Source organism: Dermochelys coriacea, chromosome 11, assembly GCF_009764565.3.
Source record: "Dermochelys coriacea isolate rDerCor1 chromosome 11, rDerCor1.pri.v4, whole genome shotgun sequence".
Taxonomy (NCBI): domain Eukaryota; kingdom Metazoa; phylum Chordata; order Testudines; family Dermochelyidae; genus Dermochelys; species Dermochelys coriacea.
The window spans coordinates 63,532,878-63,554,587 of NC_050078.2; the positions used below are offsets into that span (position 1 = coordinate 63,532,878).

The following is a 21,710-nucleotide window of genomic DNA, read 5'->3' on the forward strand; positions in this document are numbered from 1 at the left end:
TTACTGTAGCGCTGGTCTGGGGCAGAAGGTACTGCTGATTGTGGCACTAATTTGGGTGGGACCTAGCCAAGCTGTGCATAATGGAAAAGGCACACCCCCTAAGAGTCCTGCATTTCTAGTCCATGTGGGTTGGTACAGGGACCTGAATGTGCACACTTGCTGAGCAGAAACAGGCCAATAATGCTGCATAGCTGATACCTCACTTACTGCTGCTGTGTGCTTTACTGTTCTAATACAGATACTGTGTTTGCTTGTAACTTTAACAGGGAAATAAAATTGGTGGAGTCTAATCTGCAAATACAAACTATTTGTTAATCCATGTTCTCAAGCAATGCCCTTTCCAAAATACACTACTAACACAGTGTTAATAATGCCTTTGCTGAAGTATGTTACCTCCACACTCTCCCAGTGTCAGGTAATCATTACTAACAGGCATGTTTGTCATGTTGCTGATTTCATTTTGCAGGGAGGTGAGCATGGGAATTAACCTTAAGAAACTGTATGCAGAAGCTGAACTTTTCCAAGGTTTGCAGTGCAAGGTAATCAACCATTCACTGGCTGAGCCAGGACATAGGAGCTTCAGCTCTTTTACTGTGATTACTTCACTGTAAAAAGGCAAATCAAACTGTGTTTATATGATTTGTATAAAAAACCCTTTAAAAATGCCTATTTAATAAACATTACAGTCGAGAGGCTGTTCCAGTTTGTTTTGTAAAAGGAAAATTTAAAAGTAAGGGGTGGGAGTGTGCTGAGGCCTTTATGTGGGTTTGTTGTGAGCCCCAGTTGTTGGTGGCTTGGCCTGTTAAGGCAAAGGAACCCAGTGAAATGTAGTTTTGAGGCAGGGCTGAGGGGTGATGTAACCCCAGATGGAAATCACATGCTTTTGGGAATGTATACAAGGCAATGCTATGGATCACTCTAGGGAAGTTTGGGTAGCAGTAACAACAAGATCTCCATCAGGGCCAGACAGCTGGCCTGAGGCATGGGAGGGTCCTTAGAGCAGGAAGGAGAAAGACTTTAAGGAGGGGGTCGAAGGAAAAGTCTGAGGCAGTACAGTACAGCTGGGGTAGAGGCCCACTGATGAACTAGCATTCATTATAGGCAAGAGGCGTCCCAAGGAGGATGGACATCCTGCCCTCTCAAATCCAGCCCTGGCAGGAATCTTTAGGTCTGGTAAGGACAAATGACTATTGATTGAGTTCACGGAAGTCAGATCGTTACTAATGTGCTCTGGGGAGGGTGAGGCTGCTCTGTAAGGCTGAGAGGGTTCACCAGAGTGAAGCATCCCTCAGGCTGAGGTGGGCTGAACATCCAGCTTGTGTTTCCATTGGACTCTCCTTTAAACTCTGGAAAGAGGCAGGGGATGGGGTTGGAACTTTTGGGTCCTTCAACAGAGGGTCCAAAGTTTCCCCATTGACCTGCACGCCTGGGGCAAACTGTCAGCAGCAGGGGAAACAAAGGCAAAGCTTCAGGATTCATGCTGGAGTGGTAAATCGCTTGTCTAAAGGGAGACTGGAGATTGGCTCTTCTGCCTTGATATTGGCTAGTTTAAATTGCCCCAGGTCAGTAGTAACGAAAACTTCCTAGTGTGGTGTATATTTGTTGTCGGTGAAGTGAGCTGTTGAGCTCAGTTACAGCTGTAGATGGCACCAATGATCTTCACAGCTGGCATTAATCCCACTCTAATTGTCACACCGAGTCCGAATGGCCAGGAGGGTTTGATTGCCTTCTCAAGCCTCTAGCTCAGGGAGAAAAGGAGTACTTGTGGCACCTTAGAGACTAACAATTTATTAGAGCATAAGCTTTCGTGAGCTACAGCTCACTTCATCGATGCATTTGGTGGAAAAAACAGAGGAAGATTTATATTTATATATTTTTTTCCACCAAATGCATCCGATGAAGGTGAGCTGTAGCTCACGAAAGCTTATGCTCTAATAAATTTGTTAGTCTCTAAGGTGCCACAAGTACTCCTTTTCTTTTTGCGAATACAGACTAACACGGCTGCTACTCTGAAACCTAGCTCAGGGAGGAGGGAAGGGTGGGAGGCAATTGTAGACAGCATCCAATCCAGTCGCCCTAACTGCCCTTCCATGGCTACCCTGCGAAGCCTGATTTCCTTGGTGATCCTGGTTATAGACACAACCCCTGTGCCACTGTGAGCCTGCAGTCACCTTTACATGGTTCCACATGCCTGGAAGCTGTTTGACTGTTGGCCTAATTACTATCTGAGGACAAAAATAAGGTTCAGAAAAAGAAAACACGTTACCATTCTTGCATTTTTATTTTTATTTTTTTTTTTTTGCAGCTCGGGTGTCCTTGGGGCAGGATCTTTGACATTTCCACTGACTTTAAAAAAAAAAAATGCCTGCTGGCATGGCCCCACTCCATTGTTTACAGAGAACATTTCCTTCTTATCTGCGTCCTGCTGAAGATGTTGACACAGGCAGCGTGGAAGGCGAGCCAGCTTCAGGAACGGCAGACGTCTGAAACTGGACCCAGTGCAGACTGATTAGGCCAAAACACGATCCAGCTGGATTCTGGGGCCAGTCTGGGCACTGGTGGCGGGATGGTGATGAAGTGATCAAAGTGACACTTTGCCTTTCCATTCCCACATATTCATGCCGGTATCTCAGCTGGTGCCAGAACAAATGCCGAGTTCTTGGGTGGAAGCTCAGCTATGCTGTTACCATCTGTGTGTTTGATGGAAGTTGTTACAACCGCCCTTTGCCAGGGAGGCCTATACTAATCCCCCTGCCCCCCTTTCATTTAGAAATCCTCCTCCACCTCCCCCAACCACATACATTGTGGGTCTTTGGTTGGCTGAAAAGATGGATCAAACAAAAACTGTAGGACCATTTTACAGGGCTGCCGCCCCCGTCCCCCTCCCAAAAGATGTAGACAACTGTGCTTATCAGCACAGAAGGAAACATACTCTTGAGGGGTTAAGCTCAAGTCTTCCTCCATGCTCACCTCTGCTCAGAGCAATTATTCTCTGAGCCCGTTTCTTGTGTTTGGATTGGGATCAGAACCGGATTAACCTTTTGTGGACCAGGGCGCCAACATTTGTGGGTCCCACCGGGGGCAATGGAGGATGGGCACAGGGAGTGTCGGTCAGGGGCATGGCATGGCAGGGGAGGCCCCGCTCCGCCCAGCCCAGTGCGAGGGCACTGTTTACAAATTGGCAGTTGCAGACGCACAGTGGCCCGCCTGGCCCTGTGCTACCAGTGTGCCCCTTCCCCTCGGGGGGTGGGTCCATGCCGCGCCACACAGCCCTCCCCAATTCTCTATGGCCAGAGCCCTCTCAGACCCGCTATGCCCAGCACCCCCAACAAGACCCTGACACAAATGCACAGCGCCCCTGCCCAGCACCCCCCTGCCCCACAGCCCCACCACAACTGCCCAGAACCCCACTCCCTGGTACCCAACACACACAGTTCTTTCCCCGCCCCCTCACAGCCCAGCACCCCCCGCCAAGCCCCCATACCCTGCCACCCAGGCCTCCACCCGCCCTGCTGGGAGGCAACTGTATCTGCTGGGCTGAGCTGGCAACACAGCCAGGGCTGGTCCCAGGGCAGGGAATTGCTCCAGCCCCTCGGGAGTGGCGCGATCAGCCAGCCCAGGGCCTGCCCAGACCAGGCTCCCTGAGGACCCACTTGCCTGGAGGGGCCCAGCCACGCCCCCAGCCCAACTGACCGAGACTGGCCAGGCTTCTGCACCTCCTCCTTACACAATGGGGCAGTCTGCTGTGTAAGCATTAACTGGTCAGATGCATGTCTGGACTACATTTGCACCTGGGATAGATGGCGTGAGGGAGTTTCAATGTAGCACAGTGAAGGATTTTTAGCTACCTAATCAACCATGCTAGGTTAACAAAAATTAATTGTTTCCCCTTCTTCTGACACTAATGTACCTTTGGCCAAGTGGTAGCAGGCACCAGGGCCCTTGCAGGTTGGCTTCCCAGCAGCAGAAGAAATTAGTGACATAAAAGTGCATACAGTTCAAAGTAACTTACATGCAACCCCAGTTTCTGAAGCAGAGGCAGTCACAGACACAGGCAGTCCCCTCTTCCAGGAATACCAGCCCACATGCCAATACCCACTTCCGAGGATATTCCCTGTCCCCAACGTGCTGCCAATATAAAGAAGAAGGAGATTAAACTATCTGCCACAGCATCTCTCAAGGATTCTGTTTAAACACCACAACAAGAGAACACTTTAAAGACTAAGAATTTGCTGGCGTGCTAAGGCTACAACAGCACCATCTGGTGACACCTGGTAGAACATCTTGAGTTACCTGTTTATGTCTGCGTCTGAATGAAGTCTGGAACATTACTTCCATGCTTACACTCTACAGGGCACCTGCCTAGATCTGGCAAGTTTATGCCATAGTTTTTAATAAATTATAAAGCTCCCATTATGTTAATAGTACAATATTAGATTCCACTCATTAATATTCCCCACTGACTAGTTGCTTCCCATATTAAAGGCTCGTTTGCCTTATGTGGAAGGTCCCAAAGAGTCAGTCAACAATCTGCAGCTGGATAGAGCAAGAGTCATTCCTTAAAAGGGATTTCTCCCCTTCTCTGCTTCCCTAAATGTCATTCGTGTGTACATGGGCTGACAGCTAAACCTGGTGTCAAAGTCAAACGCAAAGGCAACCTTTGTTTTGTCAGAGCCGAGACAGATGAACTTTTACTGGTACAATTCTCCAAGACTCCTCGTACTTGTCGCTGATTCTGCTAAACCGCCACACTGTCTTCTCGCCTTTGCAAAGCAGCCCCTAGAGTCTTCCTGTTCCAGACTTCAGCCTAAGGTGAGGCTGAACAGAAGAACTACTCACACTGTAAAATGTTCAGTGTTGGGGCTGTTGTGTCATGATAATGCCCAACTACATTGTAGTATGGTTTGGCATTGTGTATGTACACAGGAGCCCAAGCCTGCCATGACAATGCCAAGGACTTTCGTTACAGCTTGGGGTGGGGGTGGGGGTGGAGATGGCGGTGCTGTTTACAAAGGAATTCCACGGACTTAAATGGAGTTACTCTGGCTTTCCAGTGGCATAGCTGAGACTAGAATTTGGCTCTAGTTTTTAAAGAGCCATGTAATTTCTCCCCATCGTGGTTACTAGAACTACTTGCCTTACATTATTACCAAAGTCCAACCACAGTGAGGGATCCAGGCCCTTTTGTCACCAGATGCTGGCAAAACATATTCCCGTGCCACAAGGAAACTACAGTCTAAACAGACAGGAGTGACAAATGAATTATTCTTTCCCCCTTTAGAGTGGGCCCTGAGATCCTGGCTTCCCTAGAGTCTGTGGCAGCTCTAGAAATTGAATCCCAAAGTGACTGTGTCCCAGTCTTGGGCTTTAATCACACCCACATAATACAGGAGGGGCCTACGGTGCTAGGTCGTGGCCTTGGTCTAACCTGTGTGGATATACTACATCATATTCTAGTTTGGTCACTACACTGGTCCCTAAACTAAACACTGCAGCCCAGACTAGCTCTTACACACAGTCCAGTGATGTGCAATCAAACCACCTAGCAAAATGCCCTGCTGGACCTGACCATTCCATCATGCAATGTTCCCTTGGTTGGAGGCATTGTAGCTCTTGAAGGATAACGCCCAGAGCCTGGCACTGCCTTTTCAGTGCTAAGGAAGCTCCTACAATATGCAGATTGTCTAGAGCCCATCCAGGGTTAGTGTCAGCTTGTTCAGTTATCAGTACAGTGAAAGGAAAATGTCATTGCATTTGGATTGAGCTGAAAGCCAGCTCATGTACAGAGCAGATTCCTTCCTTCCCTCCTTTTACAAGTGGGGGAACGTCCTGGCCGCTGCCTACTGGCATTTAAATAGTCTTGCTGGCTCTGTTTGTTCCAAGACATTTGCATGTCTAGCCTATCTTCAGCTATCTCACGACAGTAATGACATCACAATTGTTTCAGCTGCATCAGCCTGTCAATGACCAAGTTGGCTGCAATCTAAGCCCTATTACGATGACAGGGAGAAGCAGGGCTGAGCGGGGGAGGAAATATCCTGTTTATTTATGGATGGCCTCACAAATTAAAGCCAATCAGCCCAGCCACCTCCAAAGCAAATGAAATTTTGCAGACGTTTCGACTCTTGCCATGTTCAAAGCATTGGTCCTTTGTGTGTAAAAAAGACACTCTTAAGCAATGAAGGGCAGCTGGCAGTTTAGATGAAGATGACAGTCAGAATGCAGCCCTGACAGCTCTTCCCTCACCTAGGCATAAAGAACTGATGTGCTGATTGATACCTGAGGAAAGGCTGTCACCTACAGGACACAGACGGGAGATAAGCAACTCCATCAGTGTCAGACCGGTCCTGCCATAACACAGCCTGTAAATCACTGCTATTCAGAGTCTCCACTGCTAAAGTGGAGAGCAAAAAACAGGTAAGAGAAAATGGAAGGCAAAGCAGTTGCATGTAAAGTGTAATAGCTGGGGATACAGCTCTGCCAAACCTCCAGGGAGCATTAAACATCCACTCCATAAAACCAAAATCCTCTCATTTCACCAGGAGCTAGGCTCAGCCTTTTGTAGTTGTTGTTACGGTTTTCTTTTTTTCCATGGAGATTTGAAACCAGGTGATGCCCCTTTTCTGTTGCATTTGCACTCTGGAGAACAAAGATGATATGCCACTGCCTAATCCTGACACCAGCTGCAAATGACAGGAAAGGGCGGGGCGGGGGGGGCGGCTTTATTGTGATACAAGAGTTATCACAGGCCTAACAATTTAATGCAATAGATTTCCCCATTTTCAGATTGCTCAGAGACTGGGCTCCAGCCACTCCAGAATGTATGCAAGGGCTGATTACAATCTAACATGCTTTTCTGTTTAAAAAAAAAAAAAATGATTTGAGTTTTGTTTCAATGAGGAACTGTTAATAAAAACACGTTCTCTAAGGAATGAGGGGACATTGAGGAGACGGGGACCCAACTCCAGGTCTGAACTAATGAATGGAGAATTAATTAATTACTGGCAGGAGCAAGTAGCACAGCCTGTGGCTCTCCCCTGCTTATTCACTTTCTCTCCCCTAAGATCTTGTCTTTCTGATTTTTTATTAGTTTCTTGTCACCCAGGCACTACTTCTATCAAATATTCAAATGAATTAAACAAATACATTATGGCTATACTGGCTTTTATGCCAGAAAATACCTACCACTAGCACCACGGGTGAAGTCACAGTCCTGCCTATGAGACCAACAACAGGAACACCAGAGGGATGGGTGGAGCTTTTTTTAATCTAAGGGTTTGTCTGCAATCAAGTTCCTTAACTCAAGCTAAGTGATTGCTAATGAACTGAGCTAGCTAATATGGACAAATGTTATTTTTGGGCACATACGTCTGTGGCTGACCCTAGGCAAAGCCCCAGGTAATAGCCGCTAGCTGCCTACATTGTGCTCTAGTAACCACAAACATGGAGCTTGAGTTAACTGGCACTCCATTATTGGAGTTAAACTCAAGTGTAGACAGACTCTTGTAAGAAGGGAGTTAGAATGTCACACAGGGCTTGAAAGACCTCCAAGGCTCTCCACCAATTAGCCATGGCCTACCTTTGAGATCATGGTCTTATAGCCACAGTAATACCCACTTTCACTCTGCTGCCCACAATTCCCAGCTATCCCACACACTCACAGCTTTTGCTCTCACGCCATCCCTGTGTTTGGGAAGGACTCTTTCTCAAAACGGTGACTCGGACCACTGTAACTGCTAATTTATGCCTTCACCTGCTCTGCTGTTACCGTGTCTGCAACAATTAGAACTACAGTATCTTGATTGGATCATTGTGTTCTCTATATGCATAGCATGTGTTCATTCACTAGCTGATGTGCCAGGATTTGCACCAGAAAGTGAGGATGGTCCCGATATTCACATCCCTTCCTGGCAAACTTTTCAAGAGATAAGACACAATGCAGAGCCCTTGGCTTTGGAGTGTATCTCGATCACTCAACTGGTATCACCAGGCACAGGAGAGAACCTAAGACCGTTGGCTGGTTAAAAAGGGAGTCCCTGAGGGACAGGCAGGAAGACTAAGGCAGAGATGGTTGAGAAGCAGATTAGCAGCATCCAGACCCCAAGGTCAGGTAGTAAGATAGACATGCAGATTTTTTTTTAACAAAGCTCTTCACTTATGCTTTGCCTTGTTCCTATTGCTAAGAATAAAGAATACTTTGTTTTAAGAGGCTGTTTGGTCTCTGAATTCATTACTGGTTACACTTCCAAAGGGAAAAACCATAGGTAGTGGATCCAGTAGGACCTGCTGTGGGCAAGGTCTTTAGATGCTACCACGAGAATAATAACTACTGTTGATGACTGTGACTCCTGTTCACACTAGCACACCCACCATAGTTGCCCTCAGCAGTTGTAGCTACCAGGGAAGTTTTACTGTTCCCCCCTGTAGACCAGGCCTTAGGCTATAGCAAAACCAAGTGACTTGCTATGATATTTAATTGAAATTTCAACCACTTTTTTTTTTAAAAAGCAGGCATGAATCCCTGGGTTTGCTGAAGCTTTCAGGTCTATCCTTGGAGTCTTCTTTACCACCTGGCTAATCACTCCCATATGCATCAGGAGTGGGATTTCTTCTTTATGCTGCCTGGTTGGGTTAAGTCTCAGGTCTTGTTGATTGCTTAACAGGCTGTGTAAGAAAATAAGCCTTGTGCAACATTCAAGAACAATGCAGCCTCCTCTACCCCCAGCAGCCTCTCATCCTATCACTCCTCACTGTAATTGATACTCCTCTCCCCCACAATGTTCTGGCTTCTTTATAGTCTGCCCATTTGGGTGCAGCCATCCCTTGATCTGCCAGGTTTTTTTGTTTGTTTTTCCCTTGATCTCTGTAATAACCATTTTAGCCCCTACATTAGTACAGCCAAGCAGGAACGGCAACGAAAAAGGAAGCAGACATTCAAAGAGGAGGAGGAGATACATAGGAGATATGTTTTTTTAGGCCAAATCTAAACATCACGCAGAATGAATTTTAGCCAAAAGGTTCACATTTAGCTGCCTAAAACTGCCACTGAAAGCCACATTTAAGCCCCTAAATACCTGTCGCGGGTGCTGCAACAAACCATTCCCATTGATTTCACTGGTGGTTGTGATGCCTCGCCTTTAAAAACAAACAAACAAGCCACTTACATAGGTGCTTAACATTTGGGCACCTACATCATTTCGGCCTTAGTGTGCTGAGACACGAATATTGTCCTCTGTTTTCTTTCCTATGGAACTTGCGACAAGTGAAAGGCACCTGAAAAGGTGAACACCCATCGCAAGACACAAGCTGTTCACATCAAGCTCTTGTAAGGGCTTGTCTACACGGATACTTAGCACTGGTGTGATAGCAGCATGCTAGCTGCCCACGCATTAAGTGGCCATGCAGCCCCTGCTACCATTCACTAAATGTTCGGTAGTGTGCACAGATGTATGGGCATTTTAAACAGCAGTAGATCTTCCATGGGAAACTTGATTTCATTTTTATAATATCATAAAAATACCAAGGAACTAGACCATAAAAAATACCGTGTCTGATCTTGACAATGCTTTGCTGAAAACTCTGAGCGGTCGCTTCATCATAACTTACCTGGTTCTAGGTAAGGTATCATGATGCAGACAGTAAATTGGCCAGGCCAAATTCACCACCAGCAAAAGGGGTCGGGTCCTCACCCATTTCCTCCAGCGGTGAATTGAGCTCATTAGGTAACGCCGCATAGGCACAGAGATGAATTCCACCCTGTGCAGAGACCCGCAGGAGATCTGTGAATCACGTCTGTCCATCTTAAGCCCTATTTTGATGTGTAAGTGGGATATAAGTGGTTGCATAGGCCTAGTGTCCCTCTTCACCAAGATGAATTTCCCCACTGTCACTTAAGGACACTCAGGCCAGGCCTATACTTGGAAGGTTTTGCTGGTATAAACTCTACTGGGATACTCTGCCAGCGAAATGCACCTAGTGTGGACGCAGTTTATACTGGCACAAACTATGGTTTTTGCTGGTATAGCTTATTACAGCCAGCCTCCTTCACCTCTCCACCCCCACCTCAAAGTGAAATAAGCTGGGCTGGTAAAAGTGCACTTTGGCCAGTATAACTGCATCTATACTGGGGGCTTTTGCGGGCACAGCTGTGTCAGTCATAGATCGCTTCTCTTCACACTGCAGGCTGGCAAAGGTTTGTAGTGTAGAGTTGGCTTTGGGCCAGAGAGCTACAATCTGCCTATAGGTCATCCTGTGTCGGCCTCCAAGCACTCTACGGTTCCCAGTGAAAACAATAATTAAACGTTCATAGATTAGGACACAAGCATTCTATTCTTGGCGCTACCACTTACCCGATGGGTGACTTGGAACAAGTCACGTGAGTTCTCTGTGCCTAAGGTCCCCCATCTGGAGAGACCTACTTTATACAGCACTGTGGTGTCTACAGATGAAGAGTGTCACTTACGTACATTGTACCATGCACTCTTACTTACAGATTCTGCTTACAGATTTCAGTGGTGTTATTAATAGTGTAACTGAGGGAAGAAACTTTATTACTACATTTATGATCCTGACTGCTACAACTCACAATAGTGATGTTACAGTGTTTTGGAACAGTCCTGTAGATGATTGAGAAAAGTTACACTTGTCCTGTTCTTGCAAGAGCACATGGAACACTTCACGTTCTGGCTATGTTTGTCATCTCCCCTGCCTGCCTCATGTCTAGCAAATAAAGGATAAGAGCTTACTACTACTACTATCAGTTAGTGGGGGTCTTTGTTTAGAGCCAGTGCCCTGTGCTTTTGTCCACTGCCCCATGGCTGGAGATACTCCTTTAACTTTAGTGGGAACAGCCAGCACTCCAGGACCCAGGTTCAGTTCTGGTTGACAACCCATGCTGGGGCTCATTATTCTGACTTCAGTCCCATCTCCTTCTTGTCCCCTAGACTCCAGGAGAGCATTCAGGAGAGGGCCCACTGCAATCGTTGAGCAATAAGGGACAGAGGTGTTGAGCCCTTTAGCACCGTTCAAGGACAGCGATTGCCAAATGAATTTCAAAACCACGTTTTAGGAAGACATCCAATGTGCTTAACAGAGCTGGGGAGCCCTTTATACCTTGGCAATAATCCAGCATTCTTCCTTGAAATCCCAAGCACAATGTCGCTTCTTTCCTTTTCAATGGGGAAGCTTATTAACTTCTGGTGTGGCAAGTTTCTAAAAGCCAAAGTCTCGCTACCTCAGAGAGAAATCAGGATGATTTAAGCAGATGTATATCAGAGGTGGAGAAAGAGTCTGCCCCTGCTAACACATCAGGGCGGGGGGAAATGTAAGCCTAAGATGCATTTATTAAAGAAAGAAGTTAGGGATCTGCAAAGCCAACCATTTTAAGCACTCACTGCTAGTATGTTAATAAAAAACACAATTCCACAGCAAATCATGGCTTTGAAGGAAAAAACGTCAATCCTTGTCAAGTTTTGAAGAATTGTCTGAGCCTATGGAAACTAAATTAATCAGTAATGCTTTGCTTTTTTCCCCCCCTCTCTCTTTCTCTCCAAGTCATATGCAATGAACAAATCCACTGCAAAATAGCTCATGAGAACAGCTACAGATCACAGTGTATGTTGGGGCTGGGGGGAAATATTATCAAATACCTGAAAGTTCTACAGAAGGACCAAAGCTGAAAGAAAATAAAGGCTATAGTCTCAGCATTACAATGTTAAAGGACCTGAAGAACAGCAATGAATCTGATTGTGTGGGGGGCGGGGGGGAAGAGGGATCTGTCATCAGTCAGAGACATATTGCAGGAGATCTTGACAACTCATAAATCTGGCACAGGAGAAGAAATACAGCCCAATCAGACCCAAAATCAGAAGGGGGTGATAAAAAGATTTTAAGGCATTGGGGGGGGGGGAAAAGGGAAAAGGAGAGAGAGCAAAAGAAGCTAGAGAGGTGAAAGCAGAGATGAGATAAAAATAGAAGCAGCTATGGAAGGCATGTGTGTAAAATTATCAAGAGTGCCTAAGTGTTTTCAGCACCTAAGTCACATTAGAAATCAATAAGAATTAGGCTCCTATTACTTAGGCACTTTTCACAAATTTTCCCAACATGGCTTATTATTATTTTTGTTACACTAGTGCCTAGAGGCCCCAAATGAATTAGGCACTGGATAGACACAGTCCCTGCCACAAAGAGGTTGCAATTTAAATAGACCAGACAGTCAGTTAAAATATTAACTCCATTTTACAGATGAGGAAATGAGGCATGAGAAATTAAGTGACTTGTTCAAGGTCACACAGAGCGACTGCGGCAGATCTGGGAATTGAACTTTGTTTTCCTGAGTAGTGCTTAACCACATCACGTGGCAGGAGGACAACTTGAATTTGCTACTGGGATGGGAGGAAAAAAAAAAAAAAAGACCTGTGGCTACTGTACGTCTTAAAGAGACCCAGAATCAAATAGAATCAGCAGGGAGCGAATACAGGGAGAATAAACCTATCTAGTATTCCTTGTTAATCACCGAATACTCATAGTTTACTGGGGTTTTCACCTTGGGAAGCAGCATTTCGACACCCGGAAATATACTAATTCATAGATAGTGCTTTCCATTGATAGATCCCAAGGGTTAGACTCGGACTATGCACCCAAGTAAGAAGGGACAAGAACTCCCTTTATATCCTTCCATGAACTACCTGGCTCTTGGTTCGGCACACATAGGGTTAAGTGGGGCAGCTTACCCCCTTCCTCCCTCCCTGAAGCCAGAGTCTTGGTTCCCTCCTTCTGCTCACAGGCCAGGGTGAGCCAGAACAAGGAAGAGAACAATCTTCTGGGATGGCCAGCAGTAAAACACCACCTCCTGGGGACAAGGCCAAAGAAGGGGAGGGATTGTGACAAGGATGTGGATGTCTGTAGGCTGAACGCCTCCTGGGGCAACTGTACTTACACACGACTGCTTGCTCAAGGCTATGCCTAGAGTCAGAGTCCAGCCCAAAGTGCTTCACAGAGATGGGTAAATACTATCCCCATTGGACTGATGGGAAAATTGAACTGAATCCTGCACCACGCTGAGCACCCTCAACTCCCAATGAGCCCAGGGCAAAACCTGTATTGTGCAAACTAGCACCCACATGTGCAAATCTAGTAACTGAATGTGCAAATTGGTGCTCAAAAGTGCAATACTTAACATGGGTACTCAGATGCTAGGGGCATGCATGCATTTTGCCTCATCTGTTGTATTAGGCTTTGAAAATAAATTGGCCCTTAGTACATTACAAAAGATTTCACAAGGCCATTCAGCTAATTGCACAGCTTATTAGCTCTGCTGGATACAAGGATTTTGCAGCAGTCCAGGTTCAATGTACATGCCTTCTCCCCTCATTGTCAGTGCTAGACACAAAATTAATGACTTTCAAGGAAGTTTCCTCATTGGCCAATGCCTGGCCAAAGTGCCTGAGAACGAAGCTGTCAAGTCAGCTCTGTCTTGCTGCCCTTACCCTTTCACATGGAAGGACTGATTCAGAATGAAAACTAAAGCTGGATACATGAGCGGAATTAAATGGGCCTGCTTTTGCAGGGGGCTCATTTGCATGAGGATGAGAAGAGATTTCAAATCAAGATGGGAACTGCAGCCAAAACTATTAGTAAGTTGGGAAACAGGGTGCAGGGCAGGCCAGATTTATGAACATTGTCTTTTAGCCAAACCCTCTGAAACACTAAACAAAAACAACATTCAGATACATTTCTGAGGAAAACAAGAAGCATCTGGTTTCCTTCACTGGTGTACATTGCAAGGGAAGAGTTGGCAGTACATCTGATTACCATAAAAGAGAGAGCTATGCAGAAAAGCCACATTACAGTAGCATCGACCAAAACAAAGTCAATGTCTGAATGGTTGTGAATACATTTATGGTAGACATTTGAATAAAGGTCAGCCCAAATTAACGAGAACTGCAAATGAATTTGCTCGATGGAAGTTGGTTCCTTGCCATGACATTTCACTCCGTGATATTTGTTGTTGTTGGGTGATTAAATGACCTACAACATGCAGAAATACTTTATGGCGGTTTCCTATCAGCAATCTTAGCAACTTCTGAAAAGGGGATGAGGAATCACTTGTTCGCATATCTTCACCTATGGCCGGTGTTATACAGGAGATCAGACTAGATCATGATCATGATGGTCGCCTTTTGGCCTTGAAATTTCTGCCTCCTCTCCCGCTTTTCTCCTCCCAAGGAATCACCATTTCCAGGTCAACTGCTTCTGCCAAATTGGTCCATGGCTAATGGCAGTAGATATTCATCTGGCTGAGATTTCATTCAGGCAGGGAAGCAGCACATGTAGGGGACTAAGAGACAAAGAGAACTTGACTCTTGCTGATTCTGCCACAGACTCATTGCGTGAGGTTGAGCAAGTCACCCGTCTGCCCTGTGCCTCAGTTTCCTCATCTATAAAATGTGCTTCATGAAACTCACCCATCATTGGAAAGTGCCAGATGAAAAAGCACGATAGCTACAGAGTGTTGGTATTATCGTGAGGCAGCACAGTCTGGGGGATCAGGCGCTCAGCTGGCACCCAAGGACGTGGGGGGTCCATTTCTTAATCTGCCACTGAGCTGCAGGTTGACTTGGAGCAAATCACTTCACTTCTGTTCATCCCACACTCTTTTTCTATCTTCCCTACTGAGAAAGTCTGAAACCTCTCCTACTATGTGTCTGTACAGCACCTCGCAGTGGGATCTCTAGATGCTACTATCATACGAATAAAAATCATTATCACAAAAATAAACCACTGGATTTGACACCTCTTCTAAAGAAGTACAACAGGCTCATCACTTTCAGAATAACATAGCCATTTTTCAGCCACTTGTCCAGCTCACTCTATACCACAACGGGTTTTCCTGCCTTTATTTCTGATCCCCTAGCAGGGATTGACAGTGAAAACATTCTTTTAAAGAAATCAACCCTTGACAGCTGAGCATCCTGTGAAGGAATGCCGGCAAGTCAAACCTTGATTTTTCTGAACTTCAAATATACAAACACCTCCTCTGTCCAAACAGCTCCTTCCAACTCTGCATAGCAACACATGCTAAAAAGAGCTGAGTAAACAAGCCAAGGAGAAAATGATTAAAAGTCTAAAGAGAAAGGAGAAGGAGAGGGAAAGGTCTACTATTCTATTAACCCTTCTTGAACTGCAAATGGCACCAGTCTGTATGTTAATGTACCTTGGGATCTTCATAGGAGGGTGAAGAACTTAATAAATATTGTGGTTTTATATCATTATTGTTAGGCAGTAAAGGGGATCATTCTGTCACTGAAGGCCAGCCAGTGATTCCTTTCACCTCCATCAGAAGGAGAATATTTTATGCACCCTTTACCCAAAAGGAGGGAAGGTCCTGGGGTTAAGGCACTGGGACCTGGGAAGTCTGGCTCTGCCACAGGCTGTCTGTGTGACTTTGGGTAAGTCACTTAGCAGTGGCAGGATCTTTATTTAGAAGTGCCTAGGTAGGGGAGATGTATTCAGCCACTCATCCTGAGTCTCCAAGAACAGGGTTGTAAAGAGAACTGGAATGATAAAAACAGCAAGAGCAGAATGACACGGCGACAGATTTGCTGAAGAACTAAAAATGGAATGAACCTCCTACAAGTCACGCCAATATCAATCTGGAGTGACTCCGTTCAGGAGAATCCAGCCCTGTGCTGTCCAGCTCAAAGGGGCTGCAGAGAGGCAGTTACGTCACCCGGGAGGAATATCCCTGGTGCCCGAGACCTTCTACAGGAGCCAGAGTGGGCATTGACACAAGGGGCTTGTCTAGATGAGAAAACGACCAGTTTAAATGTAAATCACTTTGACCCCACACAAAGAGTTACACTGAGTCAGTTATAGCCATTTCTAAACATTTGTAATATAACTGGCACAAAAACAACCCCTAGTGTTTAGACCAGCTCTAAATCATTACGAAAAAAACCCTACAGCAATTGTTAAATGATTGCAACATTGTGTATCGATCAGGCTATGGAACCCCAGAGTAGGGGCCACTGCACAGCAGATGGGCCAGTTCTGAGCCAGGACAGTGGAGGAACCGGGGGGGCTTGCCCTAGTCTGTTCCAGAGGCTGAATGAGCTCCCTGCAAACCAGAGCACAGAAGGCGCAAGCTGCCAGCGTTCTGTTCCTCGTGCTGCCCCCTCTACAAATAGAGATCGAAGGGTATGTCTCCACTGCAGCTGCTACCGCAACACAGCTACCATGCTGCAGCTATGCCGTTGTGGACACTGCCTACATTAGTGGAAGGGTTTTTCCCATCAATGTAGTTAATCCATCTCTCCAAGAGGCAGTAACCAGGTCAACAGGCGAAGCCTTCTGTTGACCTAGCTGCATCAACACCGGGGTATGGAATTACAGCACTCTGGGCACTAATTTTTCACAGCCCTGAACGGCGTGGCTAGGGCAATCTAATTTAAGTGTAGACCGGGCATAAGTCTTCGTCCATTTTTTTCCCTCTCCTGGAATCCACAGCTTTCCTGCTTGCTCAGAAGCCATGACAAATATCTATCTGAGCCACCCACAACATCTCGCTGCCGCACAAGGGGGCCCTGATCTCAGCTGAGACCGAAAGGCAGTACGGCTCAGTTTCTTCACAGGTATTCAGACTTGCCTAACTCCCATTTTAGGTGCCTAAATGTCTTTGAGGATCTCACCCCACTATGACAGGTTTCAGAGTAGCAGCCGTGTTAGTCTGTATTCGCAAAAAGAAAAGGAGTACTTGTGGCACCTTAGAGACTAACAAATTTATTAGAGCATAAGCTTTCGTGAGCTACAGCTCACTTCATCGGATGCATTCCACTATGTTACTGCTGCTAATAATACCACACACTTTACGCCATTTATACCACAACCAGGCATAGTTAGAGTATTAATTTGTCGTGCTTTGCAGAAAGAAACACCTAGATGGATAGAAAAGGGAACATGAGATATGGAGAAAGAAAAATGAAATGAAGACCATTCGTTGCATTAGTTGCCATCTTAGGCCCATTAAACCCTGAGATTTCAAATTGTGTTAGCACATAGCTAAAGAACTACGTTTAAATAGGTATTGACACTGTTGCCCATCTCTGTGCATCCAAGGGCTACCTGTGTTATAAAATGGATTTTTACAGACTCTCGCTATGGGTTCCCATCCCCTCTAACATAGTTTCATAAACAAGCTTTATAAAAGCTAGGCCGTGTGGACTTTGAGATCTCAAACTGCGGCAGCACCATTATAGAAGGAGCCACATTTCAGGGAAAAACTCACACTTCTCTAACATCATTTCAAATCTTGGCTGTAGCCAAAAAGTGCTATCAGTGTTGATCCAGCAGGGGCACCAAACAGCCAATACACTCTGTACACACAACAGATTAATTAGCCTCACTGACCGCTTTAAAAAAAACCAATTCCACATCATTGATCTAATCTACAAAGCTCTTTAAAACATGCCAATGTCATACCCAGCAAAGATCTGCCTTAAAGCTTTTGGGTGCCGTGTTAAAAACATTAAAACAGCGAGCCCTAATGCATGAAGGATGCTGCCTTCTACATATGCTGGAGCATATGGTAGAAAGGATATAAAGCAACCTGCAACAGAGCTGGTATAAATTGTGATCTGTTTCGAGGGACAGATATGATAATAATGCTGCCCAAATGGCAGAGAGTTCTGCGGATGGTTCTAAGGGAGAAAAAGCTTGGTATGTGTGTGGTATTTTTGGAGGTGCACAGTACGATAAACAGGACATTGCTCAATGACTTAAGAAATGAACAACTCTGCCTCAGGTTATCATCTCCTGGATAATGACAAGGAGAAATTGATGTCGCTGAAATTGAACAGATTCAATATTCTGACTCTGGAATAAGTGCTGATGATTCCCCCAGATACTCAGGGCAAAGTGGAGATAATGCTGATAAAATGCATGGTGTGGAGTGAGCAGTGTGAAAACAGTGACTCAACTGCAACTGCCTCTGCCACTTGGCAGCCTATAAAATATTTTAACCCACTTAAACGAGCCTCCATCCATGTTTTTCTGATGCCTACAGGATACCCCTGTGAGGCTGCTCTGACCTGGACAGGAACAAGAGAAAACTGGGGTTTCCCTAACTGTAAGGCCTGTTCGGGACTTTTGATAGTTTTTTGCAGCATTCAACCCTTCACAGAGACAGAGGGTGATCTGGGGTTAAGGCACTGGATGGGGCCTCAAGAGACGTGGGTTCAGTTTTTGCTCTGCCACTGACCCCCGTGCGACTTTCACCAAGTCATTTAATCTCTGTGCCTCAGTTTCCTCCCTGTAGAAAAAACTAATCATAATCTTATCCCTTACTCTGTGTCTGTATAACACCTGCCGCGGTGGGGCTCAAGTTCCCTAGGCCTGGCTGTAATACATGTAATAAATACTATCATTTCTAGCACTTTCCAAAGATAACCAACACAGTTCATACCGTAAACTGTCAAACTCATATTGTCAAACCCAGGCCTGCCCCGAAACTACGTCCGGACAAAGAGCAGCACAGCTGTGAATTACTTCTCCCTCCCTGTTCACTTCAGGTAGGTGCTACCATTTCCAATTAGGCTTTGAAATTAACATTATTGAGCAGGGCAGACTAATCACCAACACTCTGCATAGGTTGCAAGCAAGTTACCTGCATGGCCCTAGTTCCTTCCATGCCAGCTGCGCTCTCCGGGAACCAGGCTTGTGAGAGCTGTAAACTGAGCGGTTTCTCAGAGATTGGAGCACAGTAGTGAAGCTATCTGGGGAGACTGATCTGACCATTGACCTATCAGATCTCAATGCAGGCCTCACCTCTGTGTTCCAGCTTTCCCTACTAATGAGCCAGATCCTCAGCTGGTGCAAATCAGCATAAATGACTGCAATGGAGTGACACTGATTTACTCCAAATGAGGATCTGGCCCACTATATTTAACGTCTCCCCAAACCTTGGACCTCAGGTATGAAGTACACTCCTTACTTTTGGAAGCCAGTTGCTTTTAAATTAACTCTAGGGATTGGGCCAGACCCTCAGCTGCTGTGACTGGGAACAGTCCACTGTAAAGTGTTGTTACTCCACTGACTACATCAGCTGCGTACTTGGCCCAATCTCTTTAAAGCAAACATTCCACCTTTGATTCACAAAACACAGGCTGACCTGACAAAGTAACATCCTGCTTCCATTTTGGGCCCGTGATCATTTAATTAATGAACATAATCACTGAGCCTGCTTTAACCCGTTACAGTTTCTACTTTGTGTACTCTAAATCCAGTTATAATAACCACCCTTGGATCAAGCTATCAAATAGAAACAAAGGATTAGCATTAGTCAGTGACCATTGTCCAAGGAAACAGGGCGTTCTCACCCTTCTGAACTGGGAACCCCTGTAACTAGGCATCATGACTACTGGCAACACTTCAAATCTAGCATCAAATGATTCAACAGGATATAATTTCTTCTGTTAGAGTGAGTTCTTTAGCCTCCTTTTGAAAATCAGAATGACCTAATACAGCTAAAACACAATTTTATTAGAACTGTATCCTGGCCCAAAAAAAAAGTGAAGAGGCTCCTAAATATAAAATACCATTTTATGACTACCATACTTATTATAAGACTCATCAGCCTGCAGATGAAAACAACATTCCAAGTACTATTGTCACCCTAAATTAATGACTTCCCCGCACCCCCACTCTGCCAGAATATATTCTGACCTTCTTCAGTCCACTATAGAAACAAACAAGTTCCCATGTCCATACAATTAAGGGACTGTATAACCAAGCAGGATCCAGCTCATTACTGGTATTTCCTGCAACAGACATAGAGGAGACACCTTCACTGTACTCCAGCTCTGAGCGTGTTGGGTGTCAGCACCGAGGACAATGTCTGTGAGTGTGAAACTGATGTTATCAACACATTTTCACTGATAGCTGATCTCAACCGCAGATGTCTAAAGCAAAACCCGTGTTTGACAACTGGAAATTTGAAATAATTAATTATCTTAAGCATACATACTATCTACAAGGGCAACACAGCAAATGTGCTGGCATATGCTTCACTTATTCAGAGCATGCAAACTTTGGCTAGATCAGTACTCAGAGCCAGGTTTCTCCCATGCTTTACTGTACATGAATATGAAAACTATCCCAAGTTGGGATAAGCTCTCCAGATTTACAGTAGACTAATTCACAGTGTGAGTTTGGCACCTAAATATCTTTTAAAATGTGGCCCTCAGTGTCCAATATCCCACTAGGTATGAGTATGTAACAACATGGAACTTGGCATGTAATGGGTTAATTATTTCATAAATACTTACCCTGTCTTCCTGATTCTTAAATAGTCTGTATTCCCTTCAAGGATAGTAAATTCTTACTAGTGCAAGTGGAAATTAAGGACCCCCTCCCCAATTCAGCATAGCATTTAGGTAGGTGCTTTGCTGAATCAGTGCCAAAATTGTTAAACCTAAACATTCATATTTATCTTTGTTTAATTTACTTCTTTATTTTTGTCTTTTTTGTTTTGTACAATAATTAGCATTCACACCCAGGAGTGCTTGTGCACTCAGTTAATCAGGAAACAGTAACAATACCATGCAACAGACCTGGCCAATCACAACTAGTCAATACAGCTCAAAATAAATTCAAGATCAATCTAGACAGTTTAAAATATGTGACAATGGGAGCCTTTCCAAATCAGAAATATTGGAACCAGTGCACTGACATACTTTTTTCACCAGTGCAAACCCCTAATGCTGATGTGCTGGACTGGTGCTAAAATGGGGTTTATACTGATGCAGCTTAATCCAGTAACTTTCTGGAGTAAACCACACAGAATAAACCCTGCCGGGCATTGATGTGGGCACATCTATGTGAAGGGTTTTCACTGCACCATTATTGTTACATCAGTGCAACCACCTTGTCTAATGTGGACTGAGCCTTAATTTCCAATGCAGACTGCATCTGAGGGAACTGCAATCTTGTCATGGATATTCTGCGAGCAGGAAAAGATGCTAAATTCATTTGATAAATTATTCACTATGAATTGTTCGCTCGTCTCTAAACGTGAGCCCCGCACAAGTCTGGCTGACTGATCTACTGGGAGAGGTTGCCTGCAACAGAGTTTGATCCTTGAAAAGATCTATAGTCTGCTCAGAAGAAAGAGACTAACAGCAACATCTGTGAGAGGAAAGTTCTGTGCAAAAGGGTAGCAGGGTTTTTTAGCTTCCATTTTAAGCTTCTTTAAAGCGTAGTCAAGAATAGCCCTTGGCTGTTTAGACTGAACTCTTCGAGCCTTTTCAACTGAATTTAGTGCCATAGAGAAGGGCTCATTTGACAGCTGTGAATCAGAAGTTCTCTACACCAGCGGTAGTGATGTGCTAGCCAGCACCAAACTATACTAACCAATACCCCAAAAAGGAATCAAATGGACCCCTAACTAGAATAAGATACATTGGAGCAGATCTTCAGCTGGTGTAAATTCGCTGATTTCAATGGAGCTAAGCTAATGTCCACCAGCTGAGGGAGGATCTGGCCCACCATGCAGGAGCATATACTGACCATTTGCAGACAGGTTTGCTTCCAGGCATATTGGGAAGCCCACAAAGGGCACCACAATCCAGCACTGGAGTGAGTGTAGACAGACATCATCCTAGTGGGACCCTGCATAGGGGTGCAGCAGGTGGCCTTCCTCCTGGGCATCCCTCACT

General features: G+C 45.2%; 1 long non-coding RNA gene across 1 annotated transcript; it reads right to left on the minus strand.

The window, feature by feature from the left end:
• Positions 1 to 723: 723 nt before the first annotated feature.
• Positions 724 to 18,810, minus strand: LOC119863653. The gene is made up of 4 exons (XR_005295693.2): positions 18,662 to 18,810; positions 4,013 to 4,128; positions 2,017 to 2,690; positions 724 to 1,738 (listed from the first exon to the last, which is right to left on the minus strand). It is a non-coding gene; the product is annotated as an uncharacterized LOC119863653 (long non-coding RNA).
• Between the last annotated feature and the right edge of the window lie 2,900 nt (positions 18,811 to 21,710).